Below are 17,163 nucleotides of genomic sequence, written 5' to 3'. Positions count from 1 at the left end.
TTTTTTCCTATGTAATTAGGACAACAATACTTCAATACAATTATCAACCACTTCAAGACAATTTCAGTGCATAAATTATAGCCAATTAGAAAACTCGGAAGTCAAATGATTCCATGTTACTCAAATTTGGCTGAAAGCATTTGGACTCTTTCAGTTTCTCTCGTTTCTTCCCAGTTTGTCAATGGGCTTCTCCTCTAATCTGAAGCCTCTTAGGATTTTTTTGTGCTAGTCCCTCTATTCACTGGTGTGCTAGCATCTGCTAGAGCCAATGTTATATTTACAGGACTTTTGTGAGCTGGTAGCATCACATTAATAGCTTGAAATCAGGAGCATATTTACATCATGGAAACTGGTGAAAAAATTAGGGACAATCTCCACCGACTTCAACATTCAGCAGTACACTAGTGGCTTACTCCACAAAAGTCCTAAATCAGGGCATTTCTTTTCGTTCTTTTGATTCTTGCATAAAAAGGACTTTATTGTCTCCGAGGCTGGTTCATTCCCTGGCTTCAGGTTGAACCCTCTTCTCCCAGTCAACCAAAGCCCAAAAGTCCAGCCTGGCTTCTCTGAATTCAGCCCTCTGGCCAGTGGTCATTTCCCAGCAACCCCCCCACCCCTCCACACACAATCTCTATCAGTTCACTTGTGGTTCTTTTCTAGCCCTTTCATCTCTTGGGTCCTAAAAGCCCCCAACTTCTTTTCTGCCCCACTGCCCTCACCCCCAGCACCTCCACTATTAGCACCAGTATCACCATGTTGGGCTTTCACCTCTGGACTGGGCATTTAAATCCTTTAACTTATTTTTTACAGTAACCCTGTGGGACAGAAACTATGGAGTCTTTTACCTTCATTTTATAGAAGGGAAAATTACTGCTCAGGGGATTAAGTAGCTCCTCTAATAAAGTCACACATGAGGCTCATGCTTCTTTCAGTCCTGCCTTCCTCCCTGCCCTCCCACCCCCACCCTATTCCCCACTTCCTTCAGGATATTGGCTCTGAGGCCCTCATTTCTGGATCCTATCTTCTCTCTGTAAACATTAATATGGAACTACTTTTACATCTACAATTTTACATGTTTTTTTCCCAAATTTATCCAAACCTGAAATAGTTCCCAAACCCCTCAGTACTGAAACCCAGTGAAGGGAGAAAGCTGGTACATAGTTCTTACAGATGTGGGTCTGGACCAACAGGCCTCTATTTTTATAGCACTTTGCTATTTTGATCCCCTAGTTCTTGTGTTTTTTTCCCCCTCAACCCTCCAGTATATTTCATTCCAACAGACTCAGAAATATAAGTCATGAAAAGTCTTTGCATGTTTCTGATAGAACAAGATTTCCTCATTTTAAATTACATAGTTCTGTGTTTTAGTGTGCTGTGGTCCCCAGTGTCCTTGTAAATGGAACAGCCTCTAACTACAAAAATCAACATGCTTACTCTGCCCCTCAGCAGCTCCATTTATTTGTACTGAAGCCAAGGGAGGGAGATCAGTTCACAGGCTGTGGGAAAAGAAAAAGAGATGGAAGGAATTCTTTGTATTTAAAACAAAGAAACAAATTTTAAATTAGGCTGCTTTCCCCCTTTACACTGCCTGAAATAACTGATATTAAACTAAAGTTGTTTCAGAGGAAATAAAATTAACCTGGAATTTAGGTCACCTAACAAGCTTTGAAACCTGTTTTTTTGATACTGTTTTGCACAGTGGGATCTGGGGTGTGGGGTGGGGGTGGGGATAGGGTTCATGGGGGTGGGGATAGGGTTCATGGCCTCTTATCAGGGCCCTTACAACTACCCCAAGCACATTGGTCTGGAAGCCTAACAACCTGAAGTCCACCCATCTTGTAAAGAAGTGGTTACTTACTTAGCAAGCAAGAGAATCATTCTTACCTCTAGAGACAAGGACAGAGCAAAACAAGAAGGGAAAGAATAGGGGGTAGGAAAAGTAAAGATTAAGATAGCAAAATAGTAAAGTTAGGATTTTATTGAACCCTCAGTGACAAGAGTGTAAACTCACAGAGCAATTATAACTACTAGGAACTGGGAATTCTGGTTTCTGTTGTGATTAAATAGAGTGACTACTGCCAAAGTCCTTACCTTAATTGCCTCTGAGTTTCCCCATCTATAGTGGGAGGATGATTCCTATTCTAAAATAGCCTGGTAAATAGACGGGGACCTGGGAGATCTGGTTATACCACAATTGACTGAATGGACCTTAGCTTCATCATTTATAAAATAAAACATGACCTCTACATTTCCTTATGCAATTCATTCATTGTATATAGTACCCCCCCAAATGTAAACATTTTCTAGAAGTACAAAATTATATTATTCTTTTTTATTTCAATGCTGTTCTAGCTGAGGAACAAAGCAAAGCCTCTACAGGTGTTCATGTTCCATTTGAGATGAGACATTATCTATAAAGACACTACGTATAAAACACAGTGTTCTGAGCAAACGTATGACAAAATTAGACTTCTGTTCTAACAGGGTCACTGTGGCCTATGTGCTTAGAAGAGACTGTAGGGAGGCGTGCATGAAAGCAGGCAACCAGCTAAGAGCTACTGCAATAATGTGGGCAGGAGACCAGAGGGCTAGCAGTGGAGGTGGTAAGAAGGGCCAAATTCTAGAAAGGATTTTCTGAGATTGAATGTGGTTTATGAGAAAAAGAAGAATCAAAAATGACTTCAAGCGTTTTGGGTTGAGCAACTGGAAAAAAATGGAGTTGATATTTACTAAGATGAGGCAGATTGGGAGAAGAACAAATTGGTGGTAAAGATTGGGGATATCGGGTTTTGGCTTTGGACATGTTAAATCTAAGATGCCTATTAGACATCCAAGTAAAGATTTGGAGTAGGAAGTGAATCAATATGTATATGCATCCAAGGGCAGGAAGGGACTAGAATTTCCAGCCTGGACCCTTAAGTTCTTATATTAATGGGCAAGCAGCAGTAGCTCAGTGGCAGAGTTCTTGCCTGCCATGCCGGAGACCTGGGTTCGGTTCATGGCATCTGCCTAACTAGGGAACCTTGACTATAGTAAAGACACTAAGACTCAAATAAAATTATTTTGAGGAAAGGAGGGGTCTAGGCTGGTGACACATTTTAAGACAATGATCCAAGTATTCATGTGGTACCACAAATCATGTTCCAGCACAAACGAACTGGAGACTGGAAGCCCATCAGAACCTAGCCATCTGAGTATGTGTGCACTTGCACCTTGAAAAGCCAGTTTCTTCTTTGTTTGGGGTTGAAACATGACCAATTTGCCTCACTCCCCCACTACCCCATTTAGAATGTATAAACCTCCTAAGATTTTGGACACTTTGTGGGCAATCCTATGGAGAGGAGGGACAAGCCTCAAGAGGTATTCACAATGTAGAAATAAGTACAAATTGGGTATGAAGAGCAAGGGGCATGAAAAGATTCTGAATTGTCTATTTTGGGAGGCTGGGCTGGTAATGATGATAGGAAATATTAGAGGAGGAGGGAGATTTATTTGTATTCATTTATTTTTTAAATGTGAAGCTGAAGTTAGATTGCTTTGTTAGTCTTACAATAGAGTTTTGGATGCCTGCAGAATACAAAAGTGCAGAGGTCTAGCAAGGATAGAGATCTGGATCTGGACCTTAAGAAGACCTTAGAGCACTTTAGCTATCTGCGCCATCCCAGGCATGCGTGGCCAGTGGGCTGGAGGAGGTGTGAGGCACAGGGAGAGTTGGGGGGATGCCCTGCACACGCAGTACTAACCAAAGGTCCACACCATGGGGCTGGGAGTGCCTGGGCACTTTGTGGGTAGGAAGCAAGGCCCCTGAGAAGAAGGAATGGACTTGGTCTTCCTGCAGTCTGATTTACACATAAAGAATGCAGCCAGCTGACGGCTTGTGGTCTTGCCCCAAAGCTTGAAACTGAGGAAAGACCAGGAATCTTTGTAGAGAGGTGCTCCTAAGCAACACTCACAACACATTCTGATGGCATTTCATGACAATGGATGGTGACAGTTCTACAACACATGTGTCTCAACTATGAATTTCTGCAGAATGTATTGGAGGAAGTCACTATGTTATACAGCCTCATGATGATACTGTGGATAGCCTGATCATGAAGCTTCATGAAACTTTGTAAAGAAAGCTTCAGAGAATAAGATATGTATCTTCCAAGTATAAGTGTGGCAAGAATAATGAAAAATGCCATATCTCAAACAAAAAAGATGCCAAAGAAAATGTTCAAGAATGTGTGAGTTCATCAACTTTAGAACATCTGAAGCAAGTGAAAAATGTCATCAAGAGAAATGGAAGACAGTCAATGGAGAGGATATTCTCTTTGCCATGTCTGCCTTAGGCTTTGACAGTTACATGGAGCCTCTGAAATTACACCTCAGAAATTCAAGAGGCTATGAAAGGAGAGAAAGGAATTGGTGGGATGGTCACAGGTACAGAAGGACTAAGCGAAGAGTTTACAGAGGAGGCATTTACTACCCAGTTAGCAGCTGGCTTAATAACTGCAGATGGTCAACCACAAAATGTAATGATTTATACAACATCGTGTCAACAGATTTCTGGTATTCAACAAATTGAGTTTTCATGATCTGAAGAAATGACAGCATACAGAGTGTGGAGATGCAGAAAAGGCTATACAATTCCAGAACTGAGACGTTAGAAGAAAATGACTGGTTGGAAAGATGTCTTTTTGTACATTGTTTTAGTTTGTAAAGCTGCTGGAATGCAATATACCAGAAGCAGAGTGGCTTTTAGAAAGGAAATTTATTAAGTTGCAAGTTTACAGTTCTAAGATCATGAAAATGTCCAAATAAAGAAACCAACAGGTTACCTTCACTCAAGAAAGGCTAATGCCATTTGGAACACCTTTGTTAGCTGCGGCTGTATGTGGCTGGCATCTGCTGGGGTCTTTGGCTTCTGGACATCTGTCAGCTGGGAAGGCACATGGTAATGTCTGCTAGCTTTGTCTCCTGGCTTCTCGTTTCATAAGCATTCCCTAAGGGTGTTTTCTTTTGCATCTCCAAAGGTCTCTGGCTGTGTGGGCTCTGAAACTTTTTCCAAAATGGTTCCCTCTTAAAGGACTCTGGTAAGCAACCCCACTTTGAATGTGTGGAGACACATCTCCTGGAAACCACCTGATCAAAAGGTCCCACCCACAACTGGGTGGGTCATATCTCCATGGAAACAACGTAATCAAAAGATCCCACCGGGCAATACTGAATCATGGTTAAAGAACATGTTTAAAGATCTAGGGTACACAACATTTTCAAACCAGCACATATATTAAATAGTGTAATGTACCTTCCCGATGCTTGACTAATTGAAGTATTAATTCTGACTTGAGAATCTTTTTTTTAAAATTTTTTTTTATTAATCAAAAAAAAGAAAAGAAATTAACACAACATTTAGAAATCATTCCATTCTACACATGCACTCAGTAATTCTTAGTATCATCACATAGATGTATGATCATCATTTCTTAGTACATTTGCATCGATTTAGGAAAAGAACTAGCAAAACAGCAGAAAAAGATACAGAATGTTAATATAGAGAAGAGAATTAAAATAATAATACTAATAAAATATATATATATATAAAAAAAGGAAAAGGAAAAAACAAAAACAAAAGATACAAACAAACAAACAAACAAACAAAAAACTATATTTCAGGTGCAGTTTCATTCAGTGTTCCAACATAGTTACATTACACTTAGGTATTATTGTGCTGTCCATTTTTGAGTTTTTGTATTTAGTCCTGTTGCACAGTCTGTATCCCTTCAGCTCCAATTACCCATTATCTTACCCTGTTTCTAACTCCTGCTGGTCTCTGTTACCAATGATATATTCCAAGCTGATTCTCGAATGTCGGTTCACATCAGTGGGACCATACAGTATTTGTCCTTTAGTTTTTGGCTAGACTCACTCAGCATAATGTTCTCTAGGTCCATCCATGTTATTACATGCTTCTATAAGTTTAGTCTGTCTTAAAGCTGCATAATATTCCATCGTAGGTATACGCCACAGTTTGTTTAGCCACTCGTCTGTTGATGGACATTTTGGCTGTTTCCATCTCTTTGCAATTGTAGATAATGCTGCTATAAACACTGGTGTGCAAATGTCCATATGTGTCTTTGCCCTTAAGTCCTTTGAGTAGATACCTAGCAGTGCTATTGCTGGGTCGTAATCCATTCTGCCAGTCTATGTCTTTTGATTGGGAAATTCAGTCCATTAACTTTTAGTGATATTACTGTTTGGATAGTATTTTCCTCTACCATTTTGGCTTTTGTATTATATATATCCTATCTGATTTTCCTTCTTTCTACACTCTTCTCCATACCTCTCTCTTCTGTCTTTTCGTATCTGACTCTAGTGCTCCCTTTAGTATTTCTTGCAGAGCTGGTCTCTTGGTCACAAATTCTCTCAGTGACTTTTTGTCTATAAATGTTTTAATTTCTCCTTCATTTTTGAAGGACAATTTTGCTGGATATAGGAGTCTTGGTTGGCAGTTTTTCTCTTTTAGTAATTTAAATATATCATCCCACTGTCTTCTAGCTTCCATGGTTTCTGCTGAGAAATCTACACATAGTCTTATTGGGTTTCCATTGTATGTGACGGATTGTTTTTCTCTTGCTGCTTTCAAGATCCTCTCTTTCTCTTTGACCTCTGACATTCTAACTAGTAAGTGTCTTGGAGAACGCCTATTTGGGTCTATTCTCTTTGGGGTGCGCTGCACTTCTTGGATCTGTAAATTTAGGTCTTTCATAAGAGTTGGGAAATTTTCAGTGATAATTTCTTCCATTAGTTTTTCTCCTCCTTTTCCCTTCTCTTCTCCTTCTGGGACACCCACAACACGTATATTTGTGTGCTTCATATTGTCATTCAGTTCCCTGATCCCCTGCTCAAGTTTTTCCATTCTTTTCCCTATAGTTTCTGTTTCTTTTTGGAAATCAGATGTTCCATCCTCCAGTTCACTAATTGTAGCTTCTGTCTCTTTAGATCTACCATTGTAGGTATCCATTGTTTTTTCCATTTTTTTTCTTTGTCCTTCACTCCCATAAGTTCTGTGATTTGTTTTTTCAGATTTTCTATTTCTTCTTTTTGTTCAGCCTATGTCTTCTTCATGTCCTCCCTCAATTTATTGATTTGGTTTTTGAAGAGTTTTTCCATTTCTGTTCGTATATTCAGCATTAGTTGTCTCAGCTCCTGTATCTCATTTGAACTATTGGTTTGTTCCTTTGACTGGGCCATATCTTCAATTTTCCGAGCGTCATCCATTATTTTCTGCTGGTGTCTGGGCATTTGATCAGATTTCCCTGGGTGTGGGACCCGGCTGGTTGCAAGGTTTTTCTGTGAAATCTCTGGGCTCTGTTTTTCTTTTCCTGTCCAGTAGGTGGCGCTCGTGGCGCTCGTCTGTCTGCGGGTCCCACCAGTAAAAGATGCTGTGGCTCCTTTAACTTGCCAATCCGAATCTCGTAGTCGGCCCGGGAAACCGCGCGTGGAGGGGGGGTTGCCGGCCGCCGCGGCTTGGGGGAGTGCCGGTCCAAATTGCCCAGCTGGCCCAAGACGCCAAGCGTGGAGGGAGGGCCCCGCTATCCAACGTTCCCAGTCAGACCGGGGAGCCACGTGCGTGGAGGGGACCCCAGTCGCCAGCCACCCTGGCCGGGAAAACGCGCGCCCCTCGGGTATCTCACCGCAGCGGATTCTCCCTGCCCGTTCAGCCGTTCCAGAATGGGGTACGCTGTCTTTTTGGTCTCTGTCTTGGCTCCGGGAGCTGTTTCGTATTGTTTCTGTTTCTTTAGTTGCTGTTCTGGAGGAGGAACTAAGACCCGCGCATCTTACTCAGCCGCCATCTTCTCCGGAAGCCCTTGAGAATCTTTTTAAAAAAATGATTTTAAAGAAAAAATTGGATTTTAAAGGTATTAAAATGTTTGTGTTTTGTATGAGGGTTTGTGGCTCTGTATGACTCCTGTATGCATTACATATTGTGATTTATTACTGTCAGAGATTTTGTAGACTGTTTCTTATTTTCCTATTGAACCATGTTATTTTTGTAATTCAAGTTAACAACTGTGTTAATTCGTGATGATTGCCTTTTAAAAAAATATAAGGGTAGAGTCCATTTTGAATGCAAGTTGCCTTTATTATGAATTTTAGCTTGTCTTGGTTATATAATACCTTGCATGAACACCTAGTTAGAGTTTTACCTTTTGATAGATGTATAAAATTTTTAAAAATTGGTAAAATATTCCTAGCTTAAGCAGCACCATTAAAAAAATGTAATTGAAAAAAAGAAAAGAGGAATTTAGAGATACCATTCTTTTAGTGCTTATTATTATGGAAAACACCAGTAAAATGTCCATGAGATCATCTTGTGACGACTTGAACCTTATAGACTAACCCATATAAGTACTCACTGTATTTTCCCTATTTGCAGAGAGCTATAGGAAGTTAAGATAATCTCCCACCTTCCTCAGACTTCAGCTTCTCACATTCTCCACCACTCTATATGATTCTTTTACCCAGCTTTACTCCTTGTCACCCAACACATAGCAACAGCTCCCAATCTTTTCTGTATCTTTCAAGCTCCTCAACTACACCTTTCTCTAGATTCCTAATTTAGTGATTGGATTAAGGGATCTAACCTGAGTTCTATCAGCTTTGATCTTATCAACAAATGTCTGTGTCCATTCCTGATTTTATCCCTCCCTCTTATCTTATTAGGGACTACCAGCTCTTCCCCACCTTATTATTAATATTAATCCCATCCATCTGTGCCCTAGTTTTTATTCCCATTTACAGCCTCTGGGATCCTGCTTCATAAACTAACCCCTTTCTTGACCCTTCACTCTCTTTGTCTAAACAAGTTACGATTAAACAACTCTAGTTGTTATGTATCCACTTAATTTACTTAATATCCTTCTTTCTTCCCTTTGTCCACAACTTGTGGCTTATTTCCACTCTCCCATTCACTTATTAGTGATAATAAGCATCTCCTTCTGTGCTGGTTTGAAAGGAAGTATGCCCCCTAAGAAAAGCCATGTTTTGATATAAATCCCATTTCTTAAAGGTAAAATACTCCCTATTCAATACTGTATATTTGAAACTGTAATAAGATCATCTCCCTAGGTGATGTGATTTAGTCAAAAATGGTTGTTTAACTGGATTAGGGAATGACATGTCTCCACCCATTTGAGTGGGTCTTGACTGGTTTATTGGAGTCCTATAAAAGAGAAAACATTTTGGAGAGAGAGACTCAGAGAGGGCAGAGAATGCTGCAGCACCACGAAGCAGAGTCCACCAGCCAGTGACCTTTGGAGATGAAGAAGGAACACGCCTCCCCGGGAGCTTCATGAAATAGGAAGCCAGGAGAGAAAGCTAGCAGATGACGCCGTATTTGCCATGTGCCCTTCCAGCTGAGAGAAGCCCTGACTGTGTTTGCCATGTGCCATCTCACTTGAGAGAGAAACCCTGAACTTCATCGGCCTTCTGGAACCAAGGTATCTTTCCCTGGATGCCTTTGATTGGACATTACTATAGACTTGTTGTAATTGGGACATTTTCTCGGCCTTAGAACTGTAAACTAGCAACTCATTAAATCACCCCTTTTAAAAGCCATTCCGTTTCTGGTATATTGCATTCCGGCAGCTAGCAAACTAGAACACCTTCCTCCATGATTTCAATTTTGGGCATCCTACTATATAACCACTATCTCCTACCTTTCTAGCTCCAGAAAACCAATCCCAACAATACTTCTTTCTAACTAGGATCGATAACCCTTGATCCTACAACCTTTTCACTGTCCTTTACCCCCTTATGTCTTCATGTCTCTTCCTCCATAGTCCATCACTATTATTTTGCTCTTTTCTTATAGTCTCAACTCCTGAATTCCATTTTCTCTGTTGTGTTCATTTAAAAAACTTCAAACCCGAGTAAACCTAACACCCTCTATCTCATAGCTACAGGTATGACTATGGCATGCTGATAGGTTCATTTAAAATTCAAACCATGGTTGGATCTTTATCTCATACCACATACAAAAAATTAACTCAAAATGAATCAATGACTCAAATATAAGAGCTAACACCATAAGACTCTTAGAAAGCATAAGGGAAAAATCATCATGACCTTAGATTTGTCAATGGATTCTTAGCTTTGACACCAAGAGCAAGAGTAACAAAATTAAAAAAGGGATAAATTGGATTTCACTAAAACAAAAAAAATTTGTGGTTCAAAGGACCTTATCAACAAAGTGAAAAGAAAACCTACAGAATGGGAGAAAATAGTAGCATATCATATATCCGATAAGGGTTCAATAAGCAGAATATATAAAGAGCTCCTGCAAATCAACAATATTGAAAAATGGGCAAAAGCACTTGAACAGTTATTAAAAAATGGGCAAATGATTTGGACAGATACTTCTTCAAAGAAGATATACAAATGGCCTATAGGCACATGAAAAGATGTTCAATATCATTAGTCATTACGGAAATACAAATTGAACTGCAAAGAAATACCACTTTACACCCATTAGGATGGCTTTTATTTTTAAAAAAATGGAAAATTAATACTAAAAATTTTTTAACAATAAAAAGTGTTGGAGAGGATGTGGAGAAATTGAAACCCTCATACATGGCTGGAGGGATGTAAAATGGTACAGTCATTGTGCAAAACAGTTTGGTGGTTCCTCAGAGAGTTAAACATAGAATTATCATATGACCCAGTTTAGGAGACAGGGTTCTACAGAGAAGCAGAATCAACAGGATATTGAGATTTTATTTTAAGGAATTGGCTCACATAATTGTGGGGACTAAGAAGTCCGAAATTCATAGGGTATTATATCTCAACTACTTTTGCTTATTCAAGGAAGTTACTCCAATGATTCTCTGCCTCCTGCATCATCAATTTTTCCCTCTCTGTTTTAGTTTGCTAGGCTGCTGACTGAAAAATGGGTTAGCTTTTAATAATGAGAAGTTATTAGTTTACAAGCTTATGGTTTCGAGGCCTTGAAAATGTCCACAACTGGCATAACCAAGATGATGTTTTCTTCCTGAAGACCAGGCTGCTGGCAATCCTATACTTCTGTCACACAATAAGGCACATGGCAGTACACACTGGTCTCTTCCTTCTCTTCCAGACTTGCTTGCTTTCAGCTTCTTGCTTCCATGCTTTCTCTCTCTTTGTCTCTGTCTTCCTCACTTAAGGCCCACCCTGGGGATGCCTTAACTGAAGTAACCTCATTGAAAGGTCCTACTTACAAAAGGTTTACACCATATGTTCTAGTTTGCTAGCTGCTGGAATGCAATATACCAGAAACGGAATGGCTTTTAACAAGGGGAATTTAATGAGTTGCTAGTTTACAGTTCTAAGGCCGAGAATTAAAACAAGTCTATAGAAAAGTCCAATCAAAGGCATCCAGGGAAAGATACCTTGGTTCAAGAAGGCCGATGAAGTTCAGGGTTTCTCTCTCATCTGGAAAGGCACATGGCGAACGCAGTCAGGGCTTCTCTCTCGGCTGGAAGGGCACATGGCAGACACGGCGTCATCTGCTAGCTTACTCTCCTGGCTTCTGGTTTCATAAAGCTCCCCGGGAGGCATTTCCCTTCTTCATCTCCAAAGGTCGCTGGCTGGTGGACTCTCTGCTTCGTGGTGCTGCAGCATTCTCTGCTCTCTCCGAGTCTCTCTCCGTGTCCAAAATATTTCCTCTTTTATAGGACTCCAGTAAACCAATCAAGACCCACTCAAATGGGTGGAGACATGTCATCCCCTAATCCAGTTTAACAACCGTTCTTAACTAAATCACATCAACTAGGGAGATGATCTCATTACAGTTTCAAATATACAGTACTGAGTAGGGATTATTCTACCTTTAAGTAATGAGATTTATATTAAAACATGGCTTTCTTAGGGGGCATATATCCTTTCAAACCAGCACACCATAGGAATAGATTCGCTTTTAGAACATGATTTTCTGGGGTACATACCACCATGCTCTCTATTTGATCTTTTCTTTTAGGATAAAGACATGCTCACTCTCCTATCTCTAAAACAAAAGAACCTCCCATGATTTCACTTCTGCCTCTAGCTACTATCCCACTTCTCTCCTTTGGAGAAAAACTTCTGGATAGGGTTATCTATACTCACTACCTCTAATCTGTCTCCCCCCATTCCTTGAACCCACTGGAATCAGGCTTTAATGCTTACCAGTTCTCCCAAACTGTTCTTGTCAGTGTCATCCATGACCTCCACAATACTAAGTCCAATTGTCAGTTCTATGTTCTCATCTTATTTAATCTATCAGCATTATTGGACACTGTTGTTTCCATTAATGTGAAAAACAGGTCACCTGTCACTCTGGCCAAGTATCAGATCTGGCTGAGGAGAGTTCCAGGCAGAATGTTGAAAATTCCAACCATTTTCTAGCTGTCTGTGAGAAGAGAGAGGGGAACTAAAGAAGGAACTTCTGATTTTATGCAGAATGTAGAAGAAATATAGAAGATCCAGGACTTACATGTTTCAATAAGTCTGTTTTTCACCTTTAATTCTACTGGCTAAAGATTCTCAAAGTGAGACGTAGTCCCAAGGTAACTATGAAATCCGTATCCCCATGCACCCAGTATTCAATGGTGATGATAACACCAATAGACACTCTCATTCAAAGAGGGGCGGGGGGGATGAAAGGGTCATAGTACTCACTGGTCTATAGCAATTCTAAAATCTAGCCAGGAGTATATTACTCATTCATTCCTTGGTTAGGGCCCAGTTTTCTTTTATTAATCTAGATTAAAAATTGCTAAAGCGTGTTAATCTTTTCTAAGAAATGACTTTTGGTTTATTGATTTTCTTTATTATTTTTCTGCTTTCTATTTTTAAAAATTTTTTTCTCTAATCTTTCTTTCTTTTCTTCCCACTTACATTGGTTTTAGTTTGCTCTTCTATCTTTCTTGAAAATTAGGATTTTTAAAACTTTTTTATTGTATAGTATAACATATATACAAAGCAAAGAAATGAAAAAGCAATAGTTTTCAAAGCACACTTCAACAAGTGGTTACAGGACAATTCCCAGAGTTTGTCATGGGCTACAATATGATCCTCTCATATTTTTCCTTCTAGCTGCTCCAGAATTTAGGAGGCTAGAGGGCTTAAATACTTTTTTATCATCATAATTGACCTTTTTTTCCTTTTTTTGTGACCAATAACATATATACAAAAAAGCTATAAATTTCAAAGCACAGCACCAAAATTAGTTGTAGAACATATTTCAGACTTTGACATGGGTTATAATTTCACAATTTTAGGTTTTTACTTCTGGCTGCTCTAAAATACTGGAGACTAAAAGAGATAACAATTTAATGATTCAGCATTCTTATTCATTTATTACGTCCTATCTTCTATGTATAATTCCATGATCACCTTTGATCTTTCCATACCTCTCTTTAGGGTTGTTTGAGCTATGGCAATTCTAAATTTTGATATTGGAAGGGTCTGTCACTAATATGGGGTAGGGAGATGGAACTATCTGATGTTCTGGAGAGGATGGGCTAGGTTTCAGGACTTATTTGGACCAGGGACTCATCTGGAGGTGGTAGGTTTCTGGAAAATTACTCTAGTGCCTGGAACCCTTGTGGAATCTTATATATTGTCCTAGGTGTTCTTTAGGATTGGCTGGAATGGTCCTGGTTGGGGGTTGGCAGGTTATGACAGGTAGCAAGGTCTACCTGAAGCTTGCATAAGAGCAACCAACAGAGTAGTCTCTCGACTCTATCTGAACTCTCTCTGCCACTGATACATGATTAATTACACTTCTTTCCCCTCTTTTGGTCAGGATGGAATTGTTGATCCCACGGTGCCAGGTCTGGATTCATTCCTGGGAGTCATCTCCCATGTCGCCAGGGAGACTTTCACCCCGGATGTCATGTCCCAAGTATGGGGGGGGGGCAATGATTTCACTTGCAGAGTTGAGCTTAGAGAGACTGAGGCCACATCTGATCAACAACAGAGGTCCTCCAGAAGTAACTCTTAGGCATGCCTATAGTAAGTCTAAGCTTCTATGCCACCTACATAAATTTCACAAGAGTAAGTCTCATGATCGCGGGCATGGCCTATTGGTTTGGGTATCCCTAAGGTTTGACACAGTATCAGCAGATTCCCTGCTGGTAAGATTTAATAGTTCCATAGTCTTTTCTCCCCTCCCTCAGGGGACTTTGCCAATACTTTTTGATTATCTGCTTAATATACTCTAGGATGTTTCCAGGCATTACAATAATCTATACAGGATTAAAGGACCTCTTTCTTATACTGTGTTTCAGTTGTTCAAATGAGTTATACAGATAGGTTGAATTAGATAATGCACTACAGAAAATTTGAGTTCCAGATCAAATAAAACTTTATTCCATTGGTTTCAAAGAGTATGTGTGGTTCCAAAAATAAAGACACTATCTTCCTTACCCCTATGTTCTGAATTACTTTAACCCCAACCTATTCAGCTTCATTCTTATCTTTAAATATCAGGTTATATATATAACAGCCTTTCAAAATCCAGAAATAATAATCACCACTCTGGACTTAACGTGTCTGCTCTAAAAGCTTGCAATCTAGGCCCTGGTTTTCTTATAAGCATTTTCTAAAGGTGACCATACTATTGTTGTTTTTTTATTTCTGGCTCATTTTGTCTCACCAAATGTCTCACATGTTCATTCACATCACTGTATGCCTCAGGACATTATTCCTTTTTCTGGCAGCACAACCTTCATTCATAAGTATACACCATCGTTTGCCAATCTACTCTGTCAGTGCATCCTTCAGCCACCTGCATTCATTAGGCATCACGGAGAGGGCCCAAAGTCCACAGTCCATCAACATTCTCAATTTTAGATAATTTCATCGTTCCCAAGAGAAAAAATACCAGTAAACACACCCTCACCAAATACGAAATCTAAACCTCCTCTTAATTCTTGTTCCTCATCCCATTATTTACTTCTGCTGTTGCTGTGGTAGTGCTGATGGTTTCCCTTTGAAAATAGCTCATAGCATGCAATAGCAGTTTTCTCCCTGTACCCTGGACTAAAACACTCTTTACACAAGAATCCTATCTTTGAAGTAATTCTCATAAGAACTCATTCATGTTTCTAGTGTGAGACAGTGGGACACGTAGCTCTGTAGAACCCTTTTCAATCTTGTTCATCTTCAACATGGTAATATTACTTCTAGACCCACTAGAGAATCACCTTCACTCCTATCTATTTCCTTACATTGGAGTTCAAGCTCATTAGCTAATAGTTCACCCATCTCTAGCTTCTATGTATCTCTAAGCCCCTATATTCTGTATTATAAGTCTCTGATTATATCTTTATGCTAGTCATAAAAGTGGAATCATGCAGTATATATCCTTTTGTGTCTGGCTAATTTCGCTCAGCATTTTGTCTTCAAGGCTCATCCATCTTGTCATGTGCTTCAGGATGTCATTTTGTCTTACTGCTGCATAATATTCCATTGTATGTATATACCACATTTGTTGATCCACTCATCTGTTGATTGGCATTTGGTTGGTTTCCATCTTTTGGCAAGTGTGAATAATGCTGCTATGAACATAGGTGTGCAAATGTCTGTTTGTGTCATTGCTTTCAGCTCTTCTAGGTATATACGAAATAGTGCTATTGCTGGGCCACAGGGCAACTCGATATCTAGTTTCCTAAGCAACCGCCTTAGACAGTCTTCCATAGTGGCTGCACCATTATACATTCCCACCAGCAGTGCATAAGTGTCCCAGTTTCTCCACATCCTCTCCAACATTTATAGTTTCCTGTTTATTTAATAGCAGCCATTCTTATAGGTGTGAGGTGGTATCTCATTGTAGTCTTGATGTGCCTTTCCCTTATAGCCAGTGAAAATGAGCATATCTTCATGTGCTTTTGCGCCATCTGTATTTGCTCTTTAGAAAAATGCCTATTCATATCATCTTTAGCCCATTTTATAACTGGATTGTTTATTCTTTTGTTGTTGAGTTGTATGATTTCTTTGTATATACAGGAAATCAAATCTTTGTCTGATATGTGATTTTCAAATGTTTTTTCCCATTGAGTTGGCTGCCTCTTCACCATTTTGACAAAGTCTTTTGAGGTCCAGAAACATTTGATTTTGAGGAGTTCCCACTTATCTAATTTTTTGTTATTGTTCCTAAGTATTTGATTCCTTTAGTTGCTATTTTGAATGGAATTGTTTCCTTAACTGACTCCTCAGCTAGATCATTGCTTGTGTATAGAATAATGCTACTGATTTTTGCACATTAATTTTATATCCCACCACCTTGCTGAATTCGTTTAACTCAAGTAACTTTGCTGTAGATTTCTCAGGATCTTCCAAGTGTAGTATCATGTCATCTGCAAATAATGAAAGTTTTACTTCTTCCTTTCCAACTTGGATGCCTTTTATTTCTTTGTCCTACCTGATTGCTCTAGCTAGAACTTCTAGCATAATGTTGAATAATAGTGGTGACAGTGGGCCTTGTCTTGTACTTGATCTTAGGGGAAAAGCTTTCAGTTTCTTTCTGATGAGTATGATGCTGTCTATGTTACCTTTGATTCCTATCTTTTGGAGTGTTTTTATTAGAAAAGAATGCTGAATTTTGTCGAATGCTTTTTCAGCATCAATCGAGATGATCATGTGATTTTTCCCTTTTGATTTGTTAATGTGCTGTGTTACATTAATTGATTTTCTTGGTTCACCATCCTTGCGTTCCTCATATAAATCCCACTTGGTCATGGTGTATAATTCTTTTAATGTGCTGTTGGATTCAATTTGCTAATATTTTATTGAGAATTTTTGCATCTATGTTCATTAGGGTAATTGGCCTGTAATTTTCCTTTCCTATAGCATCTTTACCTGGTTTGGTATTAAAATGATATTAGCGTCATAAAATGACTTAGGTAGAGTTCCTTTTTCCTCAATTTTTTGGAAAAGTTCAAAAAGGATTGGTGTTATCAAACTGGAATGTTTGATAAAATTCCCCCGTGAAGCCATATGGCCCTGGGCTTTTCTTTGTAGGGAGATTTTTGATGACTGATTGAATCTCTTTACTTGTGACTGGTTTGTTGAGATCATCTATTTCTTCCTGGGTCAGTGTAGCTTGTTTGTGTGTCTCCAGGAATTTTTCCATTTTATCTAAGTTATCTAGTT

The 17,163-nt window shown here is 39.3% G+C and overlaps 1 protein-coding gene and 1 pseudogene across 3 annotated transcripts in view; one reads left to right on the top strand and one right to left on the bottom strand.

The window, feature by feature from the left end:
* The window catches only part of LOC143691779 (tubulin alpha-1C chain), a 100,289-nt gene that overhangs the window by 20,629 nt on the left and 62,497 nt on the right, over positions 1–17,163 (bottom strand). The gene's annotated exons all lie outside the window — the stretch shown is intronic.
* On the top strand, positions 3,975–4,580 carry LOC143689947 (nuclear transcription factor Y subunit beta pseudogene; annotated as a pseudogene).

The sequence above is a fragment of the Tamandua tetradactyla genome, chromosome 7 (genome assembly GCF_023851605.1).
Source record: "Tamandua tetradactyla isolate mTamTet1 chromosome 7, mTamTet1.pri, whole genome shotgun sequence".
Taxonomy (NCBI): domain Eukaryota; kingdom Metazoa; phylum Chordata; class Mammalia; order Pilosa; family Myrmecophagidae; genus Tamandua; species Tamandua tetradactyla.
The sequence above is the reverse complement of the archived record's forward strand: the minus strand, read 5'-3'. Positions and strand labels throughout refer to the sequence as shown.